This window comes from Delphinapterus leucas, chromosome 2, assembly GCF_059928025.1.
Source record: "Delphinapterus leucas isolate spDelLeu-1000000601 "Yukka" chromosome 2, BTC_Dleu_Yukka2, whole genome shotgun sequence".
Taxonomy (NCBI): domain Eukaryota; kingdom Metazoa; phylum Chordata; class Mammalia; order Artiodactyla; family Monodontidae; genus Delphinapterus; species Delphinapterus leucas.
Genome location: NC_143130.1, coordinates 95,334,077 through 95,354,904, shown reverse-complemented (window position 1 = coordinate 95,354,904; position 20,828 = coordinate 95,334,077). Strand labels below are relative to the sequence as shown.

At 39.9% G+C, this 20,828-nt stretch overlaps 1 protein-coding gene and 1 long non-coding RNA gene across 2 annotated transcripts in view; one reads left to right on the top strand and one right to left on the bottom strand.

The window, feature by feature from the left end:
- The window catches only part of TMEM62 (transmembrane protein 62), a 78,259-nt gene that overhangs the window by 10,536 nt on the left and 46,895 nt on the right, over nt 1–20,828 (top strand). The window lies entirely within an intron of this gene.
- LOC149750213 (uncharacterized) lies at nt 3,160–10,979 on the bottom strand. The gene is made up of 2 exons (XR_016392115.1): nt 5,503–10,979; nt 3,160–3,905 (listed from the first exon to the last, which is right to left on the bottom strand). It is a non-coding gene; the product is annotated as an uncharacterized LOC149750213 (long non-coding RNA).

Here is a 20,828-nt window from a genome sequence, read left to right as displayed (position 1 = left end):
AAGAGAGATATGGAGGTTGATAAAAAAGAGTGAGCTCCAGAATTGAAAGTCTCCTCTGGAATTGTGAATGGGGAACACTTGGGCCCCAACATTTTCTTGGTAGTAAATGCCATTTTCTTAGTCACAAATCTGTTGAAATATTGCTTCCTTAAACTGAGAGCATGTATAATTTTGAGTAAAATAAAAATTATATTAGAAAATAGTGCCATGAAGGGAATCAGGATATAACACCCCAAAATATGCCATTTTAGCATAAGGATTATTTTGAGCTAAAGGCAATTCATAATCAACAGATATAGGAAGGGTTCTCTGCCTTTATCTCTCCAAAATCACGGCATATATTTCCTTTTGTGAAGGTGACATACATTTCCTCCCTCCCTCTCCTGGACCAGGACGAGGAGAGAGACCTTATCACCAGAGACAGAGCCAGCACCAAGATGAGCCTGCATAAACAAATCTTACTAAAAAAAAATAGCCCCTTATCTTCTATTATTTCCCCCATATATTTCCTAGTTACTTCCCCACAAATGATCTCCCTTGAAGCCCAAGCCCTTTCTTTGTTAAGAAAGGTATATAAACTCCCAAGCCTAATGGCTTCTGTGAGTTACCTCTTTTCTGTGAACTCCTATGCATGTAAAAAATATTAATAAACTTGTATTCCTTTTCTCCTGTCAATCTGTCTTTTTTCAGTTGAATTCACAGGCTCCCAAATACCAAACTTAAGAGGGTAGATGAAGTTTTCCTCCCAGTCCCTCCACACCAGGCGGCTTAGTCCCATTAACAGTATTCCTGACAGGAGAGCTCAGGTGTCTCTTCACATACCTCCAAAGCCTCGGTTGGGCAGGAAGGGCTATTATTATTTTTAAAATTTATTTATTTTATTTATTTATTTTTGGCTGTGTTGGGTCTTCGTTGCTGCACGCGGACACTCTGTAGTTGCGGTGAGCGGGGGCCACTCTTCATTGCAGTGCGCGGGCTTCTCACCGTGGTGGCCTCTCTCGTTGTGGAGCACGGGCTCCAGGCACACAGGTCTCAGCAGTTGCAGCACGCGGGCTCACGGGCTCTAGAGCACAGGCTCAGCACTTGTGGCGCACAAGCCTAGTTGCCCCACGCATGTGGGATCTTCCCGGACCAGGGCTCGAACCTGTATCTCCTGCATGGTCAGGCGGATTCTTAACCACTGCGCCACCAGGGAAGCCCAGGAAGGGCTATTATTTTTATCCAGAGCTCCCAACGTACCTAAATAGAGAAAACATGAAGAAGTTTGGCCTCTACTGCGTCCCCCCAGGTCCTTGGTCTTCCCCTAGTCCTGGCTCTGTCCCTTGCTGCCCTACTCAACTCCCAACTCCTTCCCTAAGTATTAGTGTTTAACCCCCAACAGTCCTTGGCGCCTGGGGAATTTGGCTTGAGGTCCTTTAATTTGGAACTCCACCTCTCTTTGGGCAGGCCACCCAGGACCACTCCCACCCCAGGCTCCGACTTCAGACGCCATTGCTCGAACTCTGGCTCACCAGCACTGGCTCCTCACACTCTGGTTTCCAATGCTCAGGGGATATCATCATGTCATGGGTATGACACGGGTAACTGAAGTGACAGGGGAAAAAACTTGGCGCTGTTTATCGTCCCCATGGAAACCGCAGCCTCCCACCTCCGACTGGGCGGGGCTTTAAGGGGAGCGGCCAGCGGGTTCCACTCGGAACGCCCCGCCCCGCCCCCATAACGTCCCTGAAGGGCTGGAGCTTTTGCCAGGAAGCGCTTCCCTAGGAGGCAGAGCAAATTGGTTAATACTGCCTAGTGTCCCTCTTGTGGCTCAAACTCCTGATCACCGTGGGCAGGTCGTGTTGAATGAGGGCTGTCCCCTGGCTCCACATTCAGGGCTTGACTAGACTGTCAAGATTTTTTTTTTTTTTTTGACTGTCAAGATTTGAACGTACCTAAAGGAGAATCATGGACAGGTTCCAAATTCTTGGGTAATAAGATGAATTGTCCTAGATTATGTCCTAGATTATGGGAAAAATATATTTTGTGTTTTGAGAAAAGACTACTTCTGGGACTTCCCTGGTGGTCTAGTGGTTAGGACTGTGCGCTTCCACTGCAGGAGGCACGGGTTCGATCCGGATCCCTGGTTCCGGAACAAAGATCCTGCATGCCACGCGGCGGGGTGCGGTAGGGGGAACCTGGGGGAATTCAGTAGAGGCCAAACTTCTTCATATTTTCTCTGTTCAGGTACGTTGGGAGCTCTGGATAAAAATAATAGCCCTCCCTTCCCAGCGAAGGCTTTGGAGATATGTGAAGAGACACCTGAGCTCTCCTGTCAGGAATACTGTTAATGGGACTAAGCCACCTGGTGTGGAGGGAGTGTGTGTGTGGGGGGAGCAACTTCAGAAAGTTGGGAAAACAAAAAACTCATGTGCAGGCAGAACTTGAATAAATACAAAGGATGTAAAGCTAATATATATGTTTATGTATGTACAAATTAAGCATCTACATTGAATTGAACGTTTCCATTTGTAAAAATTGTCAAATTATTTTTACTATTCTAGTAAGATTATCCCAGCTTCCTGTTAGTCTGTAATTTACATGAGTGGTTATTCTTAGCCTGTTATTTGTCTTGTTCATTGACTAGAGTTCCTGCATTGTCTCAGTTGGGTCATCATGTTCCTTGTCAAGAAATATTTCCTTACTTTTTAACATTAGGGACTGTTTTCTTTCTTTCTTTTTTTTTTTTCTTTTTGGCTGCACCTCGCAGCATGTGGGATCTTAGTTCCCAGACAAGGGATCAAGCCCGTCCTCTGCAGTGGAAGCAAAGAGTCTTAACCACTGGACCACCAGGGAAGTCTGGGACCAGATATGATTTCTTAAATGCCAGCAATTTGAATGTTGCAGGGTTGGAACACAGGTGTAAAAATGAAACATGTATGGAAGCAAATCCAGTATACCCTCTGCAAATTTGAAAAGGCATTTATTTACGTATGGTGAATGCTTAGTGGTTTGAATGATGATTGTTTGCTCTGGGGTGGAAAAGTTAGCCTGTCTTCAGAGAGGGGGACTCGTCTTATCTCATGATCAGTTTAGAAAACAAAACAATATGAACCTAAGCTGAGTCTTGTGTGTTGTAGTTTCTTAGGACAGGGCCGAAAGTAAGCTCATCACACGAGATGAATTGTGCCAAGGCACAGCAGTAGAGGGCTGCCGCTCGCTCAGGCAAAACAGCGCCGTCTGTCTTGCTGTGGTAACTTTTATTAAAGCATTATGTAGATTTACACTTTAAGACTTGTTTTCTTAACATTTCAGAAGTGCCAAAGCAGCAACCTATGTTTTTATTAATTATACAAGCAATAATTGGCTTTCGTGAGCACCTGCCGTGCTTCGTCCTTGAGCGCAAGAACAGCATAAAGTTCCCACCATTATTTTGATTATACTGAAGTAGCACAAGGACATTTCCTTGCGTTCCCACCACTCTGATTATACTGAGGACATCTCATGGATCAGTGCCCAAAGCACTCAAAGCTTCTTTTGCAGGCCCCCGGTTTGCCGGGGGGGCGCTCGAAGCATTCAGAACTGTTCACAACTCTGGCTTATTCGCATGCCCCCGGTTTGCCGGGGGTGGGGGTGGGGGCGCTCAAAGCAATCAGGACCGTTTACAGTTCTGGCTTATTCGCCAGCCTCCAGTTTGCTGGGGGTGGGGGTGGGCTCATGGGTCACGTCTCCTTTCCATGTCCTCAGTTATCCCACTACATTAACCCCCTTTTTGTTTTACAATTTTTGTAGCATCAAGGAGAACACGGCAGCATTACTCTCGGTACTAAACTACATGGAATTATTTTGCAGCTTGTGCAGCATCAAGGAAAACACAGCAGCTTGTTGCGATGTTGCATAGCGGGTAGCTTTCACTCGTCGTCGAACTACAATTAAACATATGATTATTATTATAATGAGCATTAACAATCCTGCAGTAGAACCAAATAAAGCATGTAATTTAGACATGGGATTTAGATTATTAAGTCCTTGAATAATTCCAGTCCATACTTCTTGCGAATTAAGTCGTTGTAATTTCTTCTGGAAAGTTTGTTGAATTTTCCCTTGTAAATTTACAATTTCTTCTGTCAAATTTTTGTGATGTAATAAATGCTTTTTTATTGTTGTCCAGGGGAATGCAGACTGATTATATGGAACTGAAGTGACACAAAAGGCACTTTGATTCCAGTCACAATGTAGCTTCATTTGTCTTTGTAAATTTACAAGTTGGTCCCCCAACATAACCACAGCTTGTTGTAAGTCTGCTATTTCCGAATCAATTTGTCGTTGATAGGACCAAAGCATTCCAGAATTTTTATGCCAGTCGGTTATATAGTCAACGGTCTGAATAGATTGTTCTAAAGCAACTCCAGCAACTGCAGCAGTAGCTGTTATGGCTATAATACCCATGACAGCTGCAATCAACATTCCTACAAATCTTTTACTTCTTTTTAATGCATCAACTAAATATTGCAAAACAGCCATAGGAAGAGATTCTTGCCATTCCCTTCCAAGATTGACAGGAAGCCAAAGACCTGTCCGAGCTCGTAAGATATACAAACTTTCAGTAGATATGTTAAAAGATATACTAGAGTTAATACAGTTATACAGAGAGCAATTTTTACACATTATAATACCTTGAGTCTCATTCCATACAGCTGGTCCCTTTAAAAATATATAAGGTAATTTCACACAACTACGAGTATACCGAGTAACATCTTTCTGAAAAATCAAACTATGATTTTCAGATTTATTAACCATATGTCCTACCCAGGCATTAATCTTTCTCAGAGCTGCCATAAGCTTCCACAAGTCCTTTTGGATAGGATATCCATTTAAATGAGGACCAGGAGGAGAAAACCCTCCAGCATGCCATACTATGGTATCATTAATAGTATCGCTATAAATAGTGTTATCTTCTTTATGCCAGTATAAATCCTTCAAACCCTTTTTTCCTCGGGCGGAGCCAAAAGGGCTCCAATCAATGACGCTTCCCCAAGAAGTATTAACAAGAACCCGAGCCATTTCTCCTCGGCATCGAGTCCAATGGACCCAATCCGATAATCGATCCACAAGAGGCACCTGGCATGGAGGCAAATAAGGTGCAGAAACATTTTCATTAAGAGTGGAATTAAAAGTTTTAAAACTATAAGCACTCAAAAGATATAACCCATGATATCTGCTTTCATTTTTGACAACACTTAACCATGCCTGATAATTCATTTTAAGGCAATGATCTCCCTTTCCCATACAAATAGGAGGTCCATTAACACCCACAGTGTAATTTTCTATTATCCTTCCTTCTTCTTCTGGCTTCAAAGGGCCTCTCTCATCAAAAGGACCAGGCAACTATCCAGACTCATTTACGTATACAAGAATTGGGGCATCCCACCAGGTAACCCCCATATTAGGAGGAGGGTTAGGAATATAAGTCCAATAAGTATGGTTAGTACAATTTATCTCATTGGCTGATATGCTTATTACCTGTGCAGGCAACATTGCCAACATAGCTACAAAAAGATTGGTGCTAGTGAGGGGTTTATCCTGTGAAATGACAAGATTTTCAGCAGTGCCTGCAAACTTTTTTATTTGCCCCCAAGTCAATGGAGACGCCTTCTTTGTTTGATCCAATGGCACACGGAATGCTCTCTTGCTCAAATCCATCTCCGCACATCCCTTCGTCATTCCCGTCACGTCAAGGCTACGCTTAGTTGCCATCCCGAAGCTTTATCTTCTTAGCCGGCACCCAATAGGATTCAGCTCCTGCAGAAACAAAAGCATATCCTCGGCCCCAACGAAGAACCTCGCCAGGTTCCCAAGTGTTAGTATTTTCATTTAATATAATAAAAACAGGCTGTCTAAGTTCTTGTGTACTTATTTTTGTCCAATGTCTGTCAGCTGCACTAAGATCATCTTCTCCATGATTCAAAAATTAAGAGTAAATAAAGCAATATGTATTCTTTTCCTAGTACTTTGTACCTCATCTCCACCTTTTTGTTTTATAAGCATGTCCTTCAAAGTGCGGTTTTGTCATTCAATAACCGCTTGTCCCGTACTGTTTCCTGGAACACCTGTAACATGCTGTATATTATGTGTGGCAAAAAAAAGTCTGACATTTTTGAGAATGATATGCAGAAGCATTATCAGTTTTTATGCTGTCGGGAATTCCCATAACAGCAAAAGCTTCTAATAAATGAGTTATTACAGCATCAGCTTTTTCAGAAGATAATGGAGTTGTCCATGAGAAATAAGAGTAGGTATCTACAGAATGATGAATATATTTTAACTTCCCAAAACCAGGATATTGAGTTACATCCATTTGCCATATAGTATTAGCAGATAAGCCTTTAGGGTTAACTCCAGTATTCAAACAAGGTTGATTAATAGCAGCACATTGCGGGTATGTACAGAGAATAGTTTTTGCTTGTTTCCATGTAAGATTTAATTTATTTTTCAATCTTCTGGTATTAGTATGATATCTATGATGTTCTGTTGTAGCTAATTGTACAGTACCCATTAAAGTATCAATAAAATCATTTCCATCTACCAATGGACCGGGTAAATGAGTATGAGCACGAATATGAGTAATATAAAGTGGTGTAGTACGTAGTCTAATTATATGTTGTATTTGTAAAAATAAAGAATGTAGTTCTGATCCATTATCTGGGATAAAAGCGGTTTTAATATTTTTAACTGTAAATTCCACATACTGAGAGTCTGTAATTATATTAAGAGCAGTTGGATAATCTTGTAACAATAGTATTACAGCAAATAGTTCTGCTTTTTGAACTGAAACATATGGAGATTGTAACACCTTATGATCATGACTGTTAGTATATCCTGCTCTTCCCGTTTTATTGGCATCAGTAAAAAAAGTTGGTCCTATAACAGGATCTGATTGAACTATTTTTTTCAAAATCCAATTAGTCTTTTTCAAAACTGTAAACGTTTATCAGAGGGATAATGATTATGTATTTTACCTATATAATGAGCACAGGCAATTTGCCAGTTATCCTCTAGTTGAAAAAGAGTTTGTATTTCTTTGTTTGAAAAAGGGACTATAAGTTCATGTGGGTCCTGACCACATAGTTGCCTTAATCATAACCTACCTTTAATAATAATATCAGCTATTTTTTGTTCATAAGATTACAATTTCTTTTGAGCTTTATGAGCTAAAAATATCCATTCTATGAGATTATCTTGTTGTTATAGTAAACCAGTAGGAGAATGAGGAGTATGAAATACAATAAGTCGTAAATGATCGAGAGATTCAATTCGATCCAATTGTGCATCATGTATATGTTTTTCTATCCATTTAAGTTCTTGTTCAGCCTGGGGAGAAAGTTCACGGTAACTATTCAATGCTGGATTGCCCTCCAAGGTGTGAAATAAATTTTGTAACTTATAAGTAGGAATTCCTAAACTAGGACGTAACCAATTAATATCTCCTAATAATTTTTGAAAATCATTTAATGTTACAAGAGAATCTCGTTTAATTTGTACTTTCTGAGGAATAATCTGAGTATTGGTTACAATTTGTCCAAGATATTGCCAGGGAGCACATTTTTGAATTTTTTCAGGAGCTATCTGCAAACCCCATTCTTTAAATTTTAACTCTGCTTGTTGTAACATCTGCTGTAATGTTTGCAGATGAGGATGAGCAAATAAAATGTCATCCATATAATGAAGAATACGTGCCTCAGGCTACATGTGACGTAATTCCTCCAGAGGCCGATTAACAAAAAATTGGCACATAGTTGGACTATTTAACATCCCCTGAGGGAGAACTTTCCATTGAAATCTCTGAGCTGGATGTTCTTGATTTAAGGCTAGTACAGTAAATGCAAATCTTTCACAATCTTGAGATTGTAATGGTATAGTAAAAAAAGTCTTTTAAATCTATAATTATAAGTTCCCAATTGCGAGGGAGCGTTGCCGCAGATGGAATTCCAGGTTGCAATGCCCCCATAGGTTGAATAATCTCATTAATTTTTCGTAAATCTGTCAACATTCTCCATTTACCTGATTTTTTCTTAATTACAAAAACAGGTGAATTCCAAGGGCTAGTGGATACTTCAATATGCCCTGCTATTAATTGTTCTTGTATTAATTGGTGTAATGCTTGTAATTTTTCTTGAGTTAAGGGCCACTGCTCTGTCCATATAGGGGTATCTTTCAACCATTTTAATGGTAATGCAAATTTTCGAGCAGTGGCCCCTACACTAAATTTGGACATCCAAGCCCAGTATAATCTTTCCCCGTTTTAGTTACATATTGGGGTTCAGTAGCATTTAATTGTGAATAATCACATTCCTTATTTGACATCATTTGCATTGCTTCAGGGGAAATTTTTGGTATGGAGATAGAGGTTCCCCATTGTTGTAGTATATCTCTTCCCCATAAATTAATTTCAATATTGGCCACATATGGTTGCAACATAGTTTTTTGTCCTTCCGGGCCTTACCCCGCAATAATTCCTTACTGTGCCAAATCATATGCAATGTTCCTATTCCTGTAAAAGTAACTTCCACCTTTTCTAAAGGCCAATATGAAGGCCATTCAGATTGTTTTATTATAGACACATCAGCTCCCGTATCAACAAGGCCCGTAAATTTCACATTATTGTTAAAAGTAATCGTTAATTGAGGACGTTGGTCATTGAGAAAGGATTGCCAAAAAACATTTTTTCCCGTGCTGCCGAACCCCGCCCCCGCCCCGTACGCTTTACAGGGGCGGCTGCTTGTTTTACATATGGTAACAATAACAATTGAGCAATTCTTTGTCCCTTACTAAATTCTATAGATTTTGAAACAGAAATAATAGAAATTTCTCCAATATAATCCTCATCAATAACTCCAGTATGAACTGTTACACCCTGCAGAGTCAAACTACTTTGTCCTAATAATAGTCCCACAGTTCCTGCAGGTATAGGGCCATAAACTCCTGTAGCTAATTTGTGTATTCCTCCTGCTGGCGTAAGGATACAATCTCGAGGAGCAGCCGCTGGTAGCATGCATGAGATCAGTAACTAAGAGCCGAGGTTGAGACTGTCCTGTAATGTCTGATAAAAGCTGGCATTGCTTACTGGATACTGTTGAGAGTTACTGTCACTTTTCCCGTATTTTTGTTGCGGCCCCGGGTTGGGCCTAGCTTCCCGTTTCCCGAGACATCATCTCGTGGAGGCAAAAGATTTCCTAACATCCCTTTTTGAACGGCATTTATTAGCCCAGTGTCATCCTTTACCACACCGTCGACACATACCAGGTAGCTGCTCATTCTTAATCTGTTTTGATATCTGGCCTTGCCCTTTTCGACAATCTCGCATCACATGTCCATACTTTCCACAATTGTAACATTTAATACGATTATCTTCCAACCCTTCATTTATGGCAGCTGCAAGTAAATTGGCCTGATAAGTAGGAGATCCAATATCATGGAAAGCTTTTGTATACTCCTCAAGTGGAGCGTTTACAGCCCGTAAAGGCCGCAATGCCTTCTGGCATTCAGAATTTGCATTCTCAAAAGCCAAAGATTGTAATAATAAATCTTGCACGTCTATTTGTGCTACAGCTCTTTGAATGGCTGCACGCAGTCTAGACAAGAAATCAGTGTAAGGCTCACCAGGCCCTTGCATTAACTTAGTAAAAGATTATGCTGTTTTTCCAGGGGGTTCCACTCGTAACCATGCTCCTAAACAACACATACGTATTTGAATGATTCGTAAATCATCAAATTGAGCTTGAGCTTGTAGATTACTAAATGCACCTGCTCCTATTAATTCATCTAAAAGTGGCCCTGGAGGATTGCGGGCCGCATTAGTCCTTGCCATGGTTTCAGCTTCCTCTCTCCACCAAGTTTTAAACTGCATATATTGTCCAGGTTCAAGAACAGTTTTGGCAATCGCTTCCCAATCATGAGGAATTAACATGTTTTCAGTAGCATACCCAAACAAAAGTCCTTGAACATAATTAGAATGCATCCCATATGCATTAATGGCTTCTTTTAACATTTAAAAAATTTTTATATCATGATGGTTATAATCAACATTTACATATCCATTCGGAAATTGATCATTAGCAGGCATAGCTTGTCTAACAATAGGGAAAGCAAAAAAGGATTCAGAATATTGCTTTCCTTCTTTATTCATCTCTTCTTCCAACAATATTCTATTAGATTCAGGTTTTGGAGGAAAGCGAAACTGACGAGAGGCTCCAACAGGATAAGCTGCTAATTCTAAAGGAGGAGCCGAAGGAATAGTAGGACATGGCTCCTGATATGAAGGAGTAGTAGTATTGCTTTTATTTTCTTCCAGTTTAGTCATCAAATTTTTTAACTTTGAAAGTATATCAGAAATCTCATTCTGTTGAGAAAGTGGCATTTCATTTTGTTTGCTAACCTGCTCCTGATCTTTATTACCATCAGAAAAAGCCCCTTCATCACTGGAATCCGAAAAATCCTCTCCTATCTCAGACACAAGGGGAGGAGGGGGCGGAGGAAGGTCCTCTATAGGAGACTCACGAAACAAAGTACGAAAAGCAGCAGAATGATCGGGAGCAGAATTCGGACGCTGAGGACGCGCCCCATTGTCACTTTCCGTTTCAGATTGTAATGGTTCCAGGGCAAGGGAAATTAATTTACAAAGAGACCAAACACGGACAGATATAGGGTCTCCATGCTGATGAGCTCTTCTTAAGGCTCGCATAACCTGTTTCCAAACTTTTATATTTAACTTGTTATGACCAGTAGGTTGAAACCAGTAACAATGTTTAGGTACCAGCGCAAACAATTCATCAAAAGATTCCTGTTTCACTTTTACTCCTGAATTCCATAATAACTGTTTCAGGAGTTTACTATATTGAAATTCTACTGAATGGGAATTCCCCATTACAGTTACTCTACTGTTGCCGAAGGTTTCGCTTACTCTGAGCGGACAAATTTCCCCTTCGGTCCCGCGATCACGCGATTACTTACCTTCAGGTCCCTGTTCGGGCGCCAAATGCTGTAGTTTCTTAGGACAGGGCCGAAAGTAAGCTCATCACACGAGATGAATTGTGCCAAAGCACAGTAGTAGAGGGCTGCCGCTCGCTCAGGCAAAACAGCGCCGTCTGTCTTGCTGTGATAACTTTTATTAAAGCATTATCTAGATTTACACTTTAAGGCTTGTTTTCTTAACATTTCAGAAGTGCCAAAGCAGCAACCTATGTTTTTATTAATTATACAAGCAATAATTGGCTTTCGTGAGCACCTGCCGTGCTTCGTCCTTGAGCGCAAGAACAGCACAAAGTTCCCACCATTATTTTGATTATACTGAAGTAGCACAAGGACATTTCCTTGCGTTCCCACCACTCTGATTATACTGAGGACATCTCATGGATCAGTGCCCAAAGCACTCAAAGCTTCTTTGGGCGCTCGAAGCATTCAGGGGCGCTCAGGGGCGCTCGAAGCATTCAGAACTGTTCACAACTCTGGCTTATTCGCATGCCCCCGGTTTGCCGGGGGTGGGGGTGGGGGCGCTCAAAGCAATCAGGACCGTTTGCAGTTCTGGCTTATTCGCCAGCCTCCAGTTTGCTGGGGGGGGGGGGGGCGGCGGCTCATGGGTCACGTCTCCTTTCCATGTCCTCAATTATCCCACTACATTGTGCTTACTAAAGGAAATATAAATTTTAAAGAAGAAGCAAAGAAAGAAAGAAAATTATAGAATGGTACCACTGTCCTCATTTTCTGATTCAGTTTCTTCGCAGCTTCTACTCCTGCTACCTGTCCCAAGAGTGCTGATTTCTGAGCTGAGAAAAGTGGGGTGGGGGAGGGGGTGGCTATCTGTCCTCTCAGGGAGCCTGTGGACCATAGCAAACCGATTTGGGGGCAGATTCACTTGAAGAAAGAGGTTCCCATATTAAGCTAAGAAGCAGGGGTCATTGAGGTCAATAGGGTCAAAGGATGTGGAGAGGGTGGTCCACTTTAGTCTTTAGTCTTGGACTAAGATCATTCCCACAGCTGGGATCAACCCTCTGTTAGAACCAGGAAAGTCCTGAGAATGTGGAGAAGTAATCAGGGTTGGAGACATCAGCACCAACTTTGGAAGAATCAGTCCTCAGATCAGAAATTTCATTTCTGAGTTTGGCTTGGCTTGTCAGGGTTAGCTTCATTTTAGAGATAAGGATTTCCACATTCAGGGAATCATTTCTGGAGTGAAACTCAGATTGCTTGTTCAAATTGAGTCAGACATAGGTTAGGGGGCATAAATAGACCTGGATCTTGGTTTTACTCTAAGCCCTGGATCTAAGCCCTGGACCATTTAGGGCACTGCTGGTCAGAGGATGCTGGCACTGCAGGTGGTGAAACACAAGAGCATTTCAGCCATAGTGGAGGGGAAAGGGTGTGGAAAAAGAGGATCAGACAAATAAAGAATTTGCCAAAGGTAACACAACTAGGAAGAAATAGAGTCAGGATGTGAATCAAGATCCATAAGACTGTAGGGAATGTGCTCTTCACAGAGGCTCCTGGGTATGGAGATGTGGAAGTGATTGGGAAGGAATGAGACTAAATGCTCAATGGAAAGAACTTTGTTAAGACATGCAGGAAATAGCTCAGTCTACCAGGAGAATAAAGTCTAGTTTGGAGGACTTCCCTGGTGGCGCAGTGGTTAAGAGTCTGCCTGCTAAGGCTAGGGGACACGGGTTCGAGCCCTGGTCCAGGAAGATCCCACATGCCGTGGAGCAATGAAGCCCGTGAGCCACAACTACTGAGCCTGCACTCTAGAGCCCACAAACCACAACTACTGAGCCCTCATGCCACAACTACTGAAGCCCATGTACCTGGAGCCCGTGCTATGCAACAAGAGAAGCCACCGCAATGAGAAGCCCTCACGCCGCAACTAGAGAAAGCCTGTGCATAGCAACGAAGACCCAACACAGCCAAAAATAAAATATAAATTTTTTTAAAAATCTAGTTATTTGGAAGGAGTTATATGCCCTAGTTTGCAGATGACTACTTCAATCCTGGGGTTCAAGTGGTTTGGTGAACACATTAAAGAGACATGAGCAAATTTCTTTGTCCAGGATCTGAGTAAATTCTAGGAAGAGGACCCACATGGGACCCATGATGGACCCATGATGGTTTGAGAACCTGTAGATGCAGCTTGCCAACCAACTATATATTCTATACAGGCATCTTTTCCCTTAAAATGTGGCAGTGTTCCAATAAAACTTTATGTGTGGTAGGACTTCCCGGGTGGTCCAGTGGTAAAGAATCCATCTTCCAATTCAGGGGATGCGGGTTCAATCGCTAGTCAGGGAAGTAAGATCCCACGTGCCATGGGGCAACTAAGTTCGTGTCAAAGCTACTGAGCCCGCACGCCTCAACTAGAGAGCCCGCGTGCAGCAAACTGCAGAGCCCATGTGCTCTGGAGCCTGCACGCCAAAACTAGAGAGAAGCCCGCACCCCCCCACTGAAGATCTTGTGCACCGCAACGGAAGATCCTGCCTGCCGCAACTAAGACATGATGCAGCCAAAAATTAATTAATTAATTAATTAAATTTAATTTAAAAAACTTTCTATGTGGACACTGAAACTTGAAAAAATGGAGGTGAGCTGAGTATAAGCAATACATGGAGCACTGTATTACTAACAGAGATAAAAGGCAAAAGAAATCCCTAGGCACAGAGTGAAAGCAGATACCCAGAAAACAGCTGTGCACCAGACATGGTGAACAAACAGGCCAGGTTAGAAGTTAGAAAGCTCTGGGAGACGCTGCTTCTGAAAAATCAGAATGACACAATACTTGAAGTGTTTAAAAATGCCAAGTAGAAGTTCAGACAATTAGTGCTAAGAACTTGAAAAACAAAACATATAGAAAAACCAAGATAATTCATCACTGTAGGAAAAGGAGTTGTGCAAGATACGAATAGTTGTCCTAGAGCAGGGGTTAGCAAAATGTGGCCCCCCAATCCACCTGCTGCCTGTTTTTGTACAGCCTTCAGGCTAACAATAGTTTTTACATTTCAGATGGTTGAAAAATAAATCAAAAGAAGAATATTTCATAATACATGAAAAATACATGAACTTCAAATTTCAGTGTCCATATGTAAAGTTTTATTGGAACGCTGCCACTTCATTCATTTATGTATTGACTCTGGCTTCTTTTGGGTAGAGTTGAATAATTGCAAAAGAGACAATCTGGTCCATTAAACTTGAAACATTTACTATCAGGTCCTTTATAGAAAAAATTTGCTAACCCAAAACAAAACAAAATTTTTTTTCTCTTTACATGGTCATCGTTAACAACTCAGAAAATATGTATAAGCAAAGAGAAGAAAATATAAATAACCTATAATTTCATAAAATCTCACTATCCCAAGATAAGCATTATTGACAGTTTGCTATACATGTTTCCAGGCTTTTTTCTGTGTGCGTGTGTGTGTGTATGTGTGTAAAATGACATTATACTGTACAGCTTTATAAAATACTCATTATGTTATTAACATATTTTCATAACATTAATGTTTTTCTTCAAAATTGTTTTAAGATTATTGCATGTAATTCCCTTATATGGCTGTGACATTTTATTTTTAAGACTCTTATTGTGGAACATTTACTGTAGTTTGTTTCTAGTTTTCTCCTATTATAAATTTTGCTTTATTTTTAAATTATTTATTTATTTATTTTTCGGCCACGCGACTTCCAGGGATCTTAGTTCCCTGACCAGGGGTTGATCCCTGCCCCCAGCAGTGAGAGTGCCAAGTTCTAACCACTGGACCACCAGGGAATTCCCAAATTTTGCTTTAATAAACATACTTACTGGTAAATTTCTATAAACATCCATATTTTTCCATAGGATAAGTTGTAAGTAGAAATACTTAGGATAAGTTGTAAGCTGAATGTACATTTTAATATTTTTTATACTTTGATGGATAAAGTATGAATTTATTATATTTTTATTAAATGTATCTCGTAAGAATTTTGTGTTAAATATTTTATACTACTAAAGATTACATGTAACATGTGTACAAGTCAAAGAATAACGGTAGAGGGCTTCCCTGGTGGCACAGTGGTTGGGAGTCCGCCTGCCGATGCAGGGGACACGGGTTCATGCCCCAGTCTGGGAAGATCCCACATGCCGCGGAGCGGCTGGGCCTGTGAGCCATGGCCGCTGAGCCTGCGCGTCCAGAGCCTGTGCTCCGCAACGGGAGAGGCCACAACAGTTAGAGGCCTGCATACCGCAAAAAAAAAAAAAGAATAACGGTAGAATGAATACCAGTGTATCCACCACCAGCTTAAGAAATAAAGGCTAATTTTTTAAAATATTTATTTATTTGGCAGCACTGGGTCTCAGTTGCAGTACGTGGGATCTTCATTGTGACATGTGGGCTCTTTAGTTGCAGCATGCGGGATCTTTCATTGCAGCATGTGAACTCTTAGTTGCAGCATGTAGGAGCTAGTTCCCTGACCAGGGATTGAGCCCGGGCCCTCTGCATTGGGAGCTCAGAGTGTTAGCCACTGGACCACCAGGGAAGTCCCAAAGGCTAATTTTTAAATATTAAAAATAAATAATAATAATGTGACCAAAATATTTTTCTGGTAGTATTTAGTTTTAATGACTGATTTTGGTGCTTTTTCTGACTTTTGATGAAGCCATTAGTCCTCTGCATTTTTTTTTTTAAATTTAAAGCTTGTGGGTTCATGCTTCATTGAAGGGGTGGCAGAGTGGCATTTGTATCACAGGAAAGTGAAAGCTGACAATTTTATGATTGTTTGTAAATCTGTTTCATACATTTAAATAGATGTAAAGAATAGATTTGCCTTGATTGACTCATTCCAAAGTGGCTATCTGGTCATTGTCTCTTTTACTCAACCATAAAATGACTTATGAATGGTGATCATTTTAATAGTGACCTAGGTTCAAGCCTCCCACCTCTATTTTTTTTTAGTTTACTACTTATTCTTATTTTAGGAATTGTGGTAAAATATAAATAACACAAAAGTTACTATTTTAATTTTTAAAGTGTACATTGTGTACATTTTTGTTGTCGACCCCAAGTCTGTGCACCTGACAAACGGTGATGCCAAACAAACAGAAATGTCAGAGTTCTGAGGAGAGAAAGGTTTATCGCAAGGGCCAAGCAAGAAGTAAAGGTGGCTCATACTCAAGAGACCTGAACTCCCTGATAGTCTTCAGAGAAGGGTTTTTAAAGGCAAATTTTGGGGGAAGGGCTGCAGGATGCATGAATTTCTTCTGATTGGTGGTGAGGTAACAGGGTGGTGTTTCAGGAATCACAATACTCAGTCTTCTGGTTTCAGCCAGTCTGGGCTCTATGTGCTTGTGCTTGGTATGTAGTCACCATCCTCCACCTAGGTGGGGGCCTTAGTTCCTGTAGAAGAGCTCAAAGATATGTATCAGATTGTTATCTATATCCCTTCAGGAGAAATGAGGACTGCTTTATCACCTCACTATTGTTTCTTGACTTCTTTTCCTTTGTTTCTTCATCCTCTCACTTCCCTAATTAGCAACTGTTTGAATATGCCCTTTGGAGCTCAGGGAAGGTCTAGGAAGGCCTGCAGGGACCTACTTAGTTTTAATCTCCCCTTTTCTTTGATACTCCTCAATCTTTTTTTCTTTTTTTTTCCTGTTACTTTATTTTTAATTTCTTTTAACATTTATGTTAGAGTATAATTGCTTTACAATGTTTTATTAGTTTCTGCTGTATAACAAAGTGAATCAGCTATACATATACATATATCCGCATATCTCCTCCCTCTTGCATCTCCCTCCCAACCTCCATATCCCACCCCTCTAGGTGGTCACAAAGCATAGAGCTGAACTCTCTGTTCTATGCAGCTGCTTCCTACTAGCTATCTATTTCACATTTGGTAGTGTATATATGTCCCTGCCACTCACTCACTTTGTCCCAGCTAATCCTTCCCCCTCCCTGTGTCCTCAAGTCCATTCTTTACGTCTGGGTCTTTATTCCTGTCCTGTCCCTAGGTTCTTCAGAACCATTTTAATTTTTTTAGATTCCATGTATATGTGTTAGCGTATGGTATTTGTCTGTCTATTTCTGACTTACTTCACTCTGTATGATAGTCTCTAGGTCCATCCACCTCACTACAAATAACTCAATTTCATTTCTTTTTATGGCTGAGTAATATTCCATTGTATGTATGTACCACATCTTTATCCATTCATCTGTTGATGGACACTTAGGTTGTTTCCATGTCCTGGCTATTGTAAATAGACCTGCAATGAATATTGTGGTACATGACTCTTTTTGAATTATGGTTTTCTCAGGGTATATGCCCAGTAGTGGGATTGCTGGGTTGTATGGTAGTTCTATTTTTAGTTTTTTAATGAACCTCCATACTGTTCTCCATAGCGGCTGTATCAATTTACATTCCCACCAACAGTGAAAGAGGGTTCCCTTTTCTCCACATCCTCTCCAGCATTTATTGTTTGTAGATTTTCTAATGATGGCCATTCTGATCGGTGTGAGGTGATACTTCATTGTAGTTTTGATTTGAATTTCTCTGATAATTAGTGCTGTTGAGCATCTTTTCATGTGCCTATTGGCCATCTGTATGTCTTCTTTGCTGAAATGTTTATTTAGATCTTCTGCCCATTTTTTGATTGGGTTGTTTGTTTTTTTGATATTGAGCTGCATGAGCTGTTTGTATGTTTTGGAGATTAATCCATTGTCTGTTGCTTCATTTACAAATATTTTCTCCCATTCTGAGGGTTGCCTTTCATCCTGTTTATGGTTTCCCTTGCGCTGTAAAATCTTTTAAGTTTCACTGGGTCCCATTTGTTTATTTTTGTTTTTATTTCCATGTCTCTAGGAGGTGGGCCAAAAAGGAACTTGCTGTGATTTATGTCATAGTGTGTTCTGCCTACGTTTTCTCCTAAGCATTTTATATTGCCTGGCCTTAACATTTAGGTCTTTAATCCATTTTGAGTTATTTTTGTGTATGGTGTTAGGGGGTGTTCTAATTTCATTCTTTTAAATGTAACTGTCCAGTTTTCCCAGCACCACTTGTTGAAGAAACTGTCTTTTCGCCATTGTATATTCTTGCCTCCTTTATCAAAGATAAGGTGACCATATGTGTGTGGGTTTATCTCTGGGCTTTCCATCCTGTTCCATTGATCTATATTTCTGTTTTTGTGCCAGTACCATATTGTCTTGATTACTGTAGCTTTGTAGTATAGTCTGAAGTCAGGGAGCCTGATTCCTCCACCTCTGTTTTTCTTTCTCAAGATTGCTTTGACTATTCGGGGTCTTTTGTGTTTCCATACAAATTGTGAAATTTTTTGTTCTAGTTCTGTGAAAAATGCCATTGGTGTCTATGCCAATAGATTGCTTTGGGTAGTATAGTAATTTTCACAATGTTGATTCTTCCAATTGAAGTACATGGTATATCTTTCCATCTGTTTTTGTATCATCTTTAATTTCTTTCATCAGTGTCTTATAGTTTTCTGCATACAGGTTTTTTGTCTCCTTAGGTAGGTTTATTCCTAGGTACTGTATCTTTTTGTTGCAATGATAAATGGGAGTATTTCCTTAATTTCTCTTTCAGATTTTTCATCATTAGTGTAAAGGAATACAAGAGATTTCTGTGCATTAATTTTGTATCCTGCAACTTTACCAAATTCATTGATTAGCTCTAGTAGTTTTCTGGTGGCATCGTTAGGATTCTCTATCTATGGTATCATGTCATCTGCAGACAGTGACAATTTTACTTCTTCTTTTCCAATTTGTATCCTTTTATTTCTTTTTCTTCTCTGATTACTGTGGCTAGGACTTCTAAATCTATGTTGAACAATGGTGGCAAGAGTGGACATCCTCATCTTTTTCCTGATCTTAGAGGAATTGCTTTCAGCTTTTCACCATTGAGAATGATGTTTGCTGTGGGTTTCTCATATATGGCCTTTATTATGTTGAGGAAAGTACCCTCCATGCCTACTTTCTGGAGGGTTTTTATCATAAATGGGTGTTGAATTTTGTCAAAAGCTTTTTCTGCATCTATTGAGATGATCATTTGGTTTTTATTCTTCAGTTTGTTAATATGGTGTATCACATTGAATGATTTACATATATTGAAGAATCCTTGCATTCCTGGGATAAACTCCACTTGATAATGGTCTATGATCCTTTTAATGTGCTGTTGGATTCTGTTTGCTAGTATTTTGCTGAGGATTTTTGCATCTATGTTCATCAGTGATATTGGCCTGTAGTTTTCTTTCTTGGTGACATCTTTGTCTGGTTTTGGTATCAGGGTGATGGTGGCCTCATAGAATGAGTTTGGGAGTGTTCCTCCCTCTGCTATATTTTGGAAGAATTTGAGAAGAATAGGTGTTAGCTCTTCTCTAAATGTTTGATAGAATTTGCCTGTGAAGCCATCTGGTCCTGGGTTTTTGATTATTGGAAGATTTTTAATCACAGTTTCAATTTCAGTGCTTGTGATTGGTCTGTTTATATTTTCTATTTCTTCCTGGTTCAGTCTCGGAATGTTGTGCTTTTCTATGAATTTGTCCATTTCTTCCAGGTTGTCCATTTTATTGGTATATAGTTGCTTGTAGTAATCTCTCATGATCCTTTGTATTTCTGCAGTGTCAGTTGTTACTTCTCCTTTTTCATTTCTAATTCTATTGATCTGAGCCTTCTCCCTTTTTTTCTTGATGAGTCTGGCTAATAGACTGGTTTATCAATTTTGTTTATCTTCTCAAGGAACCAGGTTTTAGTTTTATTGATCCTTGCTATCGTTTCCTTTTTTTCATTTCTTTCTAATCTGATCTTCATGATTTCTTTCCTTCTGCTAACTTTGGGGGTTTTTTGTTCTTCTTTCAATAGCTTTAAGTGTAATGTTAGGTTGTCTGTTTGAGATGTTTCTTGTTTCTTGAGGTAGGATTGTATTGCTATAAACTTCCCTCTTAGAACTGCTTTTGCTGCATCCCATAGGTTTTGGATTGTTGTGTTTTCATTGTCATTTGTCTCTAGGTATTTTTTGATTTCCTCTTTGATTTCTTCAGTGATCTCTTGGTTATTTAGCAGTGTTGTTTAGCCTCCATGTGTTTGTATTTTTTACAGATTTTTTTCCTGTAATTGATATCTAGTCTCATGGCATTGTAGTCAGAAAAGATACTTGATACAATTTCAGTTTTCTTAAATTTACCAAGGCTTGATTTGTGACCTAAGATATGATCTATCCTGGAGAATGTTGCATGAGCACTTGAGAAGAGAGTGTATTCTGCTGTTTTGGGATGGAATGTCCTATAAATATCAATTAAGTCTATCTTGTTTAATGTATCATTTAAAGCTTGTATTTCCTTATTTATTTTCATTTTGGATGATCTGTCCATTGGTGAAAGTGTGGTGTTAAAGTCCCCTACTATGATTGTGTTACTCTTGGTTCCCCCTTTTATGGCTGTTAGCATTTGCCTTATGTATGCAGGTGCTCCTATGTTGGGTGCATAAATATTTACAATTGTTATATCTTCTTCTTGGATTGATCCCTTTATCATTATGTAGTGTCCTTCTTTGTCTCTTGTAATAGTCTTTATTTTAAAGTCTATTTTGTCTGAGAATTGCTACTCCAGCATTCTTTTGATTTCCATTTGCATGGAATATCTTTTCCCATCCCCTCACTTTCAGTCTGTATGTGTCCCTAGGTCTGAGGTGGGTCTCTTGTAGACAGCATATATATGGGTCTTGTTTTTGTATCCATTAGGCTATTCTATGTCTTTTGGTTGGAGCATTTAATCCATTTACATTTAAGGTGGTTATCAATATGTATGTTCCTATTAGCATTTTCTTAATTGTTTT